General features: G+C 54.5%; 1 pseudogene; it reads left to right on the top strand.

Annotated features, from left to right (window-relative positions):
• On the top strand, positions 1-2,770 carry LOC144961391 (large subunit ribosomal RNA; annotated as a pseudogene; the record flags this gene model as incomplete).
• Between the last annotated feature and the right edge of the window lie 7,082 nt (positions 2,771-9,852).

The raw sequence follows: 9,852 nt of genomic DNA, 5'->3' as shown, positions 1-9,852 counted from the left end.
ACTCGAGTGCAATCGCCCGCCCGATTTGGGGCCTTTAGGGGCGGAAAGACCAATCAAACCCATCTAGTAGCTGGTTCCTCCGAAGTTTCCTCAGGATAGCCGGTGCGACGGAACGATTTTCATCGGTAAGCGAATGGTTGGAGGCATCGGGGGCGAAACGCCCTCGTCATACTCTCAAACTTTCAACGGGTGAGGCGCAGACCCGCCTCGCACGGGGCCTGGCCTAGAATCACGGGTGCCGTAGTGGGCCATTTTTGGTAAGCAGAACTGGCGCTGCGGGATGAACCGAACGCCGGTTGTGGTGCCCAACGCAGGACGCTCACGGGAAAGCTAAAGGTGTGGGTCGGTACTGACAGCAGGGCGGTGGCCACGGAAGTCGGAATCCGCCAAGGAGTGTGTAACAATCTACCTGCCGAACCGACCCGCCCTGAAATGGATGGCGCTGAGCGTCGGACCCACACGGGCCGCCCCGCCAGCGGGAGGGGTGCGACTCCCTCCCCGGGCAGGCCGGGGCGAGTAGGAGGTGCGCCGCGGTGGCGTGAAAGTCCGGGAGCGATCCCGTTCGGAGCCCGCCGCGGGTGAAGATCTTTGGTGGTAGTAGCAAATATTGAACGGAGAGTACTTTCAAGGCCGAAGTGGGGAATGGTTCCGCGGGAACAGTGCATGTACGTGGGTGTGAGTCGGTCCTAAGGGGCGGGTTAGCTCCCTTGCTGAAGCGGGGTACGAAACACGCGCCGGGCCGGGCGGCCGAACGGGCGCCGCGCCTGGCTGTCAGTCACCCTGCGACCGCCGAATAGGGAATCCAGTTAAGTTTCGCTCGGAACCGGGCGGCGGAGAACGGCCCCCCTCGTCGCGACTACGTTCCGGCGTGGGGGGCGCCGCGGCGACGCCGACAGAACGGGGAACGCTGCCGTGGGCACCGGGGAGAGCCGTCGTCTCTTTTTAAGGTCTGGTTCGCCCTGGAATCGGGTCGACCGGAGAAAGGGCTGGCCAGGCCGAAAAGCGTCGCCGTAAGACATGGCTGCGTCCGGAGCGCTCACGGCGGTCCGTGAAAACCCCGTCGAGGGCACGTCAATCTCGCTGCCCGGCCGTACTCATGTCCGCAGCAGGTCTCCTAGGTTAGCAGCCTCTGGTCCACGGAGTAATGTAGGTAAGGGAAGTCGGCAAAATGGATCCGTAACTTCGGGAGAAGGATTGGCTCTGAGGGCCGGGACGGTCGGGCTAGGGGAGGAAGCGGGCAGAACCGCACGCACCCTGAGGGGACACTCCGAGGGGGAGAGACGTGCGCGGAAACCCGTGGGGGCCCCGGGCCGAGCGGCCTCGCTCGGCTGACGCCCCTTCGCGGGGCGCGTTGGCTGCGCGGGGGACAACCGACGCGACCTCCGACTCACGCTGTCTCAGAACTGTCACGGACAGGGGGAATCCGACTGTCTAATTAAAACAGAGCGTCTCGACAGCCTGAAAAGGTGTTTACGGGACGTGATTTCTGCCCAGTGCTCAGAATGTCAAAGTGAAGAGATTCGCATAAGCGCGGGTAAACGGCGGGAGTAACTATGACTCTCTTAAGGTAGCCAAATGCCTCGTCGTCTAATTAGCGACGCGCACGAACGGATTAACGAGATTCCCACTGTCCCTATCTACGCCCCGGCGAAATCACAGCCAAGGGAACGGGCTTGGTGAAATCAGCGGGGAAAGAAGACCCTGTCGAGCTTGACTCTAGTCCGACTCTGTGGAGGAGCGTGGGGGGTGTAGCATAGGCGGTAGCGTCTTCGGGCGCGACAGTGAAATACCGCTACCCCCGCGGGACCTCCACTTACCCGACGGAGTGGGGACTCGGCGCCTTCTTGCAGGTAGGAGGCGTACGAGGTTCAGACGTCAAGCCGCCGTCGCGTCGGGCTCGGGGAGTCCACCGACTCCCCCCGACGCGGTCACGACGGCGACAGCGACCCTGCCGGGGACAGCCTCGGACGGGGAGTTTGACTGGGGCGGTACATCTTCTAAAGCGCAGCGAAGGTGTCCCAAGGCGGGCTCAGCGAGGACGGAAACCTCGCGTAGAGCAAAAGGGCAAATGCCTGCTCGACCAGGATTTTCAGTACGAATACTGGCCGTGAAAGCGTGGCCTATCGATCCTTTCGACGTTGGGAGTTTCAAGCGAGAGGTGTCAGAAAAGTTACCACAGGGATAACTGGCTTGTGGCGGCCAAGCGTTCATAGCGACGTCGCTGATTGATCCTTCGATGTCGGCTCTTCCTATCATTGCGAAGCAGAATTCGCCAAGTGTCGGATTGTTCACCCGCCAACAGGGAACGTGAGCTGGGTTTAGACCGTCGTGAGACAGGTTAGTTTTATCCTACTGATGAAGCGCCCTTGCCACGGTAATCTTGCTCAGTACGAGAGGAACGGTGAGTTCGGACCTCTGGTTCGCGCGTCCGGTCGTCAGGCCGATGGCGCCAGGCTACGTCCGTGGGAGTACGACTGAACGCCTCTAAGTCGGAACCCCGCCCGGTGAGCAAGGGTGAGCTTAGCTAGGGCCCTGAGCGTGCAGGCAACATTAAGCCGGCAACCCTCGGGTTCGTCGGCTAGTGCCGTGACCGGCCCGCTCGTCACGCGCGCTAGATCTGTGGTGCGCGTGGCTGGGTCGGTATCATCCACGTCCGTTAGGGGCAAGAAATCGCGTGCGGACCACATGTATTCCGTCGGGGTGTTGTAAGCGTTAGAGCTGTCCTGGTACGGCGATCCGTTGAGACTAAGCCCCGGACGCTGAGATTTTCCCTCCAGCAGGGTTTGTCTCGGCCACCTTTCCACCCGGCACGGCACGGCCCGGCCCGATCGGCCAGCCTTCGAGTCCTTGCTCTGCTCGGCTCGGCATGCTGGCGGTGCGGCGCGCGGCGGCGGCGGGTGCGAGAGTGTCATAACACGTATAAATACATTTACTTTACTTTACTTTACTTCTTCTTCAAAGTTCTATCTCCTAGAACTTGGAGAATTTTTTTTTCTCTCCACCTGTCCAGAGGCACTAATCCGTCCAGAGGCACTAATCCGTCCAGAGGCACTAGTCCGTCCAGAGGCACTAATCCGTCCAGAGGCACTAATCCGTCCAGAGGCACTTTTAGTTTTCCTTCTTTGCTGTCTGCGAAGTAGAATTCGCCAACTGCATTTTTTTTTTTTTTTTTTTTTTTTTCAATTTTGTTTTTTCCTTCCTGTCAGTCCCTTAATAGGCTTCTGCGAAGCGGAATTCGCCAACTGCATTTTATTTAGTCCCTTAATAGACTTCTGAGAAGCGGGATTCGCCATTGTCCCTTAATAGGCTTCTGAGAAGCGGAATTCGCCAACTGCATTTCATTTAGTCCCTTAATAGGCTTCTGCGAAGCGGAATTCGCCAACTGCATTTCATTTAGTCCCTTAATAGGCTTCTGCGAAGCGGAATTCGCCAACTGCATTTTATTTTGTCCTTTACCAGGCTTCTGCGAAGCGGAATTCGCCAACTGCATTTTATTCAGTCCCTTAATAGACTTCTGAGAAGCGGAATTCGCCAACTGCATTTTATTTTGTCCTTTAACAGGCTTCTGCGAAGCGGAATTCGCCAACTGCATTTTATTTTTGTCCCTTAATAGGCTTCTGCGAAGCGGGATTCGCCAACTGTATTTTTTTTTTTTTTATTTCCTTTTTTTTTTTTCATAATTTTTCTTTTTTTTTTTTCGCGTCCCTTAATAGGCTTCTGCGAAGCGGAATTCGCCAACTATATTTTAAACATATCTGGTCGCTGCGCTAGTTTTCGTTTTGCGCATTAAATTTATTTTTTTTTTTTTTAATTTGGGTCACCTCATTGACATTGACCTCTGCGAAGCGCAATTCGCCAACTGCATTTTGTAGCATTCGTGCGCTGCGCTACTGTTGACATTGCGCGCATTTCTCTCTCTCTCTCTCTCCTCTCTCTCTCTCTCTCTCTCTCTCTCTCTCTCTCTCTCTCTCTCTCTCTCTCTCTCTCTCTCTCTCTCTTTTTTTTTTTTTTTTTTTTTTCGATTCCTTACTCGCCTTTTGCGAAGCAGAATTCGCCAACTGTACTTTTTTTAATTAATTTATTTATTTTTTTAATATTTGGGGGGATTTTTGTTTTTGTTTTCTTTTCTTCCCTTAATAGGCTTCTGCGAAGCGGAATTCGCCAACTGCATCTTTTAAAATTCGGTCGCTACGGTACTCTCAACTTTGTGCTCAGCTTTCACCGTACTCAGAAGGAAAACTAGTAAGTAGTGTTTTCTCCGTTCTGTTCTGTCGTGTCCCGCTCTGCACGTTAGAGTGTTGCTGTTGGCTGTAGACGCGTTGTAAAGCGCTTTGAGCACGATTGCCTGGCTCGGCGCATAGTTGAGTACTCGATAGAAAGGTTCTTTACTCGCATTCTCTCCCCGTAATCAGATGTAAAACGAATACCTGGCCGTGAGTAGTGTTTTCTCCGTCCTGTCGTGTCCCGCTCTGCACGCTAAGTGTTGCTGTTGGCTGTAGACGCGTTGTAAAGCGCTTTGAGCACGATTGCCTGGCTCGGCGCATAGTTGAGTACTCGATAGAAAGGTTCTTTACTCGCATTCTCTCCCCGTAATCAGATGTAAAACGAATACCTGGCCGTGAGTATGTTTTTCTCCGTCCTGTCGTGTCCCGCTCTGCACGCTAAGTGTTGCTGTTGGCTGTAGACGCGTTGTAAAGCGCTTTGAGCACGATTGCCTGGCTCGGCGCATAGTTGAGTACTCGATAGAAAGGTTCTTTACTCGCATTCTCTCCCCGTAATCAGATGTAAAACGAATACCTGGCCGTGAGTAGTGTTTTCTCCGTCCTGTCGTGTCCCGCTCTGCACGTTAAGTGTTGCTGTTGGCTGTAGACGCGTTGTAAAGCGCTTTGAGCACGATTGCCTGGCTCGGCGCATAGTTGAGTACTCGATAGAAAGGTTCTTTACTCGCATTCTCTCCCCGTAATCAGATGTAAAACGAATACCTGGCCGTGAGTAGTGTTTTCTCCGTCCTGTCGTGTCCCGCTCTGCACGCTAAGTGTTGCTGTTGGCTGTAGACGCGTTGTAAAGCGCTTTGAGCACGATTGCCTGGCTCGGCGCATAGTTGAGTACTCGATAGAAAGGTTCTTTACTCGCATTCTCTCCCCGTAATCAGATGTAAAACGAATACCTGGCCGTGAGTAGTGTTTTCTCCGTCCTGTCGTGTCCCGCTCTGCACGCTAAGTGTTGCTGTTGGCTGTAGACGCGTTGTAAAGCGCTTTGAGCACGATTGCCTGGCTCGGCGCATAGTTGAGTACTCGATAGAAAGGTTCTTTACTCGCATTCTCTCCCCGTAATCAGATGTAAAACGAATACCTGGCCGTGAGTAGTGTTTTCTCCGTCCTGTCGTGTCCCGCTCTGCACGCTAAGTGTTGCTGTTGGCTGTAGACGCGTTGTAAAGCGCTTTGAGCACGATTGCCTGGCTCGGCGCATAGTTGAGTACTCGATAGAAAGGTTCTTTACTCGCATTCTCTCCCCGTAATCAGATGTAAAACGAATACCTGGCCGTGAGTAGTGTTTTCTCCGTCCTGTCGTGTCCCGCTCTGCACGCTAAGTGTTGCTGTTGGCTGTAGACGCGTTGTAAAGCGCTTTGAGCACGATTGCCTGGCTCGGCGCATAGTTGAGTACTCGATAGAAAGGTTCTTTACTCGCATTCTCTCCCCGTAATCAGATGTAAAACGAATACCTGGCCGTGAGTAGTGTTTTCTCCGTCCTGTCGTGTCCCGCTCTGCACGCTAAGTGTTGCTGTTGGCTGTAGACGCGTTGTAAAGCGCTTTGAGCACGATTGCCTGGCTCGGCGCATAGTTGAGTACTCGATAGAAAGGTTCTTTACTCGCATTCTCTCCCCGTAATCAGATGTAAAACGAATACCTGGCCGTGAGTAGTGTTTTCTCCGTCCTGTCGTGTCCCGCTCTGCACGTAGAGTGTTGCTGTTGGCTGTAGACGCGTTGTAAAGCGCTTTGAGCACGATTGCCTGGCTCGGCGCATAGTTGAGTACTCGATAGAAAGGTTCTTTACTCGCATTCTCTCCCCGTAATCAGATGTAAAACGAATACCTGGCCGTGAGTAGTGTTTTCTCCGTCCTGTCGTGTCCCGCTCTGCACGCTAAGTGTTGCTGTTGGCTGTAGACGCGTTGTAAAGCGCTTTGAGCACGATTGCCTGGCTCGGCGCATAGTTGAGTACTCGATAAAAAGCTTCTTTACTCGCATTCTCTCCCCGTAATCAGATGTAAAACGAATACCTGGCCGTGAGTAGTGTTTTCTCCGTCCTGTCGTGTCCCGCTCTGCACGCTAAGTGTTGCTGTTGGCTGTAGACGCGTTGTAAAGCGCTTTGAGCACGATTGCCTGGCTCGGCGCATAGTTGAGTACTCGATAGAAAGGTTCTTTACTCGCATTCTCTCCCCGTAATCAGATGTAAAACGAATACCTGGCCGTGAGTAGTGTTTTCTCCGTCCTGTCGTGTCCCGCTCTGCACGCTAAGTGTTGCTGTTGGCTGTAGACGCGTTGTAAAGCGCTTTGAGCACGATTGCCTGGCTCGGCGCATAGTTGAGTACTCGATAGAAAGGTTCTTTACTCGCATTCTCTCCCCGTAATCAGATGTAAAACGAATACCTGGCCGTGAGTAGTGTTTTCTCCGTCCTGTCGTGTCCCGCTCTGCACGTTAGAGTGTTGCTGTTGGCTGTAGACGCGTTGTAAAGCGCTTTGAGCACGATTGCCTGGCTCGGCGCATAGTTGAGTACTCGATAGAAGGTTCTTTACTCGCATTCTCTCCCCGTAATCAGATGTAAAACGAATACCTGGCCGTGAGTAGTGTTTTCTCCGTCCTGTCGTGTCCCGCTCTGCACGCTAAGTGTTGCTGTTGGCTGTAGACGCGTTGTAAAGCGCTTTGAGCACGATTGCCTGGCTCGGCGCATAGTTGAGTACTCGATAAAAAGCCTCTTTACTCACATCCCCACATAATAACAATAATTAATAATAATAATAATAATAATAATAATAATAATAATAATAATAATAATAATAATAATAATAATAATTTATAAGGTCTTGGGTTCGATCCTCGTTCGCGCATACTTTACAGAGTTGGCCCACGGGCCGGCCAACCGTGCCGGGGTTCAAATCCCGGTTTGGGAGCTTTATTCATACGATTTTATCGCCTCGTCGATTCGAGGCTTTACCGCACGGGCGTCCCTGGGGTAAGAAGCTCTCGCTACGGCCGAGAAGGACTCTAGCGCCGGGACGCTCCCCGGTAAGCCCTCCGAGGGCCGAGGGAAAAAACTTTGGTCGAGCGCATTTCCTCTACGGAGCGAATTTGAATGAAATAAACCCACCACCTATGATCGCACCTGGGACCTCCCCATTGCCGACCGGTTTTGAACTTCGGGGCCCTTCCCGTTAGGGCCCTGTACTCGCTTGGCGGAGTGTTAAACGCGTTCCGCTACTTCGCTAGAGTCGGGCGATCGACGACTCGGGCTCGATCGAGTTGGCCCACGGGCCGGCCAACCGTGCGGGGTTCAAATCCCGGTTTGGGAGCTTTATTCATACGATTTTATCGCCTCGTCGATTCGAGGCTTTACCGCACGGGCGTCCCTGGGGTAAGAAGCTCTCGCTACGGCCGAGAAGGACTCTAGCGCCGGGACGCTCCCGCGGTAAGCCCTCCGAGGGCCGAGGGAAAAAACTTTGGTCGAGCGCATTTCCTCTACGGAGCGAATTTGAATGAAATAAACCCACCACTATGATCGCACCTGGGACCTCCCATTGCCGACCGGTTTTGAACTTCGGGGCCCTTCCCGTTAGGGCCCTGTACTCGCTTGGCGGAGTGTTAAACGCGTTCCCGCTACTTCGCTAGAGTCGGGCGATCGACGACTCGGGCTCGATCGAGTTGGCCCACGGGCCGGCCAACCCTGCCGGGGTTCAAATCCCGGTTTGGGAGCTTTATTCATACGATTTTATCGCCTCGTCGATTCGAGGCTTTACCGCACGGGCGTCCCTGGGGTAAGAAGCTCTCGCTACGGCCGAGAAGGACTCTAGCGCCGGGACGCTCCCGCGGTAAGCCCTCCGAGGGCCGAGGGAAAAAACTTTGGTCGAGCGCATTTCCTCTACGGAGCGAATTTGAATGAAATAAACCCACCACCTATGATCGCACCTGGGACCTCCCCATTGCCGACCGGTTTTGAACTTCGGGGCCCTTCCCGTTAGGGCCCTGTACTCGCTTGGCGGAGTGTTAAACGCGTTCCCGCTACTTCGCTAGAGTCGGGCGATCGACGACTCGGGCTCGATCGAGTTGGCCCACGGGCCGGCCAACCCTGCCGGGGTTCAAATCCCGGTTTGGGAGCTTTATTCATACGATTTTATCGCCTCGTCGATTCGAGGCTTTACCGCACGGGCGTCCCTGGGGTAAGAAGCTATCGCTACGGCCGAGAAGGACTCTAGCGCCGGGACGCTCCCGCGGTAAGCCCTCCGAGGGCCGAGGGAAAAAACTTTGGTCGAGCGCATTTCCTCTACGGAGCGAATTTGAATGAAATAAACCCACCACCTATGATCGCACCTGGGACCTCCCCATTGCCGACCGGTTTTGAACTTCGGGGCCCTTCCCGTTAGGGCCCTGTACTCGCTTGGCGGAGTGTTAAACGCGTTCCCGCTACTTCGCTAGAGTCGGGCGATCGACGACTCGGGCTCGATCGAGTTGGCCCACGGGCCGGCCAACCGTGCCGGGGTTCAAATCCCGGTTTGGGAGCTTTATTCATACGATTTTATCGCCTCGTCGATTCGAGGCTTTACCGCACGGGCGTCCCTGGGGTAAGAAGCTCTCGCTACGGCCGAGAAGGACTCTAGCGCCGGGACGCTCCCGCGGTAAGCCCTCCGAGGGCCGAGGGAAAAAACTTTGGTCGAGCGCATTTCCTCTACGGAGCGAATTTGAATGAAATAAACCCACCACCTATGATCGCACCTGGGACCTCCCCATTGCCGACCGGTTTTGAACTTCGGGGCCCTTCCCGTTAGGGCCCTGTACTCGCTTGGCGGAGTGTTAAACGCGTTCCCGCTACTTCGCTAGAGTCGGGCGATCGACGACTCGGGCTCGATCGAGTTGGCCCACGGGCCGGCCAACCCTGCCGGGGTTCAAATCCCGGTTTGGGAGCTTTATTCATACGATTTTATCGCCTCGTCGATTCGAGGCTTTACCGCACGGGCGTCCCTGGGGTAAGAAGCTCTCGCTACGGCCGAGAAGGACTCTAGCGCCGGGACGCTCCCGCGGTAAGCCCTCCGAGGGCCGAGGGAAAAAACTTTGGTCGAGCGCATTTCCTCTACGGAGCGAATTTGAATGAAATAAACCCACCACCTATGATCGCACCTGGGACCTCCCCATTGCCGACCGGTTTTGAACTTCGGGGCCCTTCCCGTTAGGGCCCTGTACTCGCTCGGAAGACCGTTTACGCGGCGTTAAACGCGTTCCCGCTACTTCGCTAGAGTAGTGCGATGGGAAATTCGGGCTGTTCGGAGGTCGGGCTCGGGTTTGCCATACGTGCCTGGGGTCGAATCTGAATTTGCACCAAAAAAAATTTTTTTTTTTAGTAGTCCGCAAGAGGAAAAGGGCTACCTTACCAGGGGTTTGGGACGTATAGTAGGGAAGGCGGTCGTCGGTCGGAAAAATTGAAATTGAAGCAAGGCGAGCCGAAAGGCGCGCGGTGGCCTCTGGTACACCCACGGTCACCAGCGCCTGGACGAGCGGTGGTCGGAGAGTCCGGAGTCGGTCCCAGGTTAGCTCCTCGGTAGAGGACCTAGAGTCGTGTGAGCGCGAGCGTGTCCGGGCGGTCGG

The sequence above is a fragment of the Berghia stephanieae genome, unplaced genomic scaffold (assembly GCF_034508935.2).
Source record: "Berghia stephanieae isolate SIO BIC M18660-M18661 unplaced genomic scaffold, UCSD_Bste_1.3 scaffold2405, whole genome shotgun sequence".
Lineage (NCBI taxonomy): Eukaryota > Metazoa > Mollusca > Gastropoda > Nudibranchia > Aeolidiidae > Berghia > Berghia stephanieae.
Note: the sequence above shows the minus strand (reverse complement) of the source record. Positions and strands in the feature narration are given on the sequence as shown.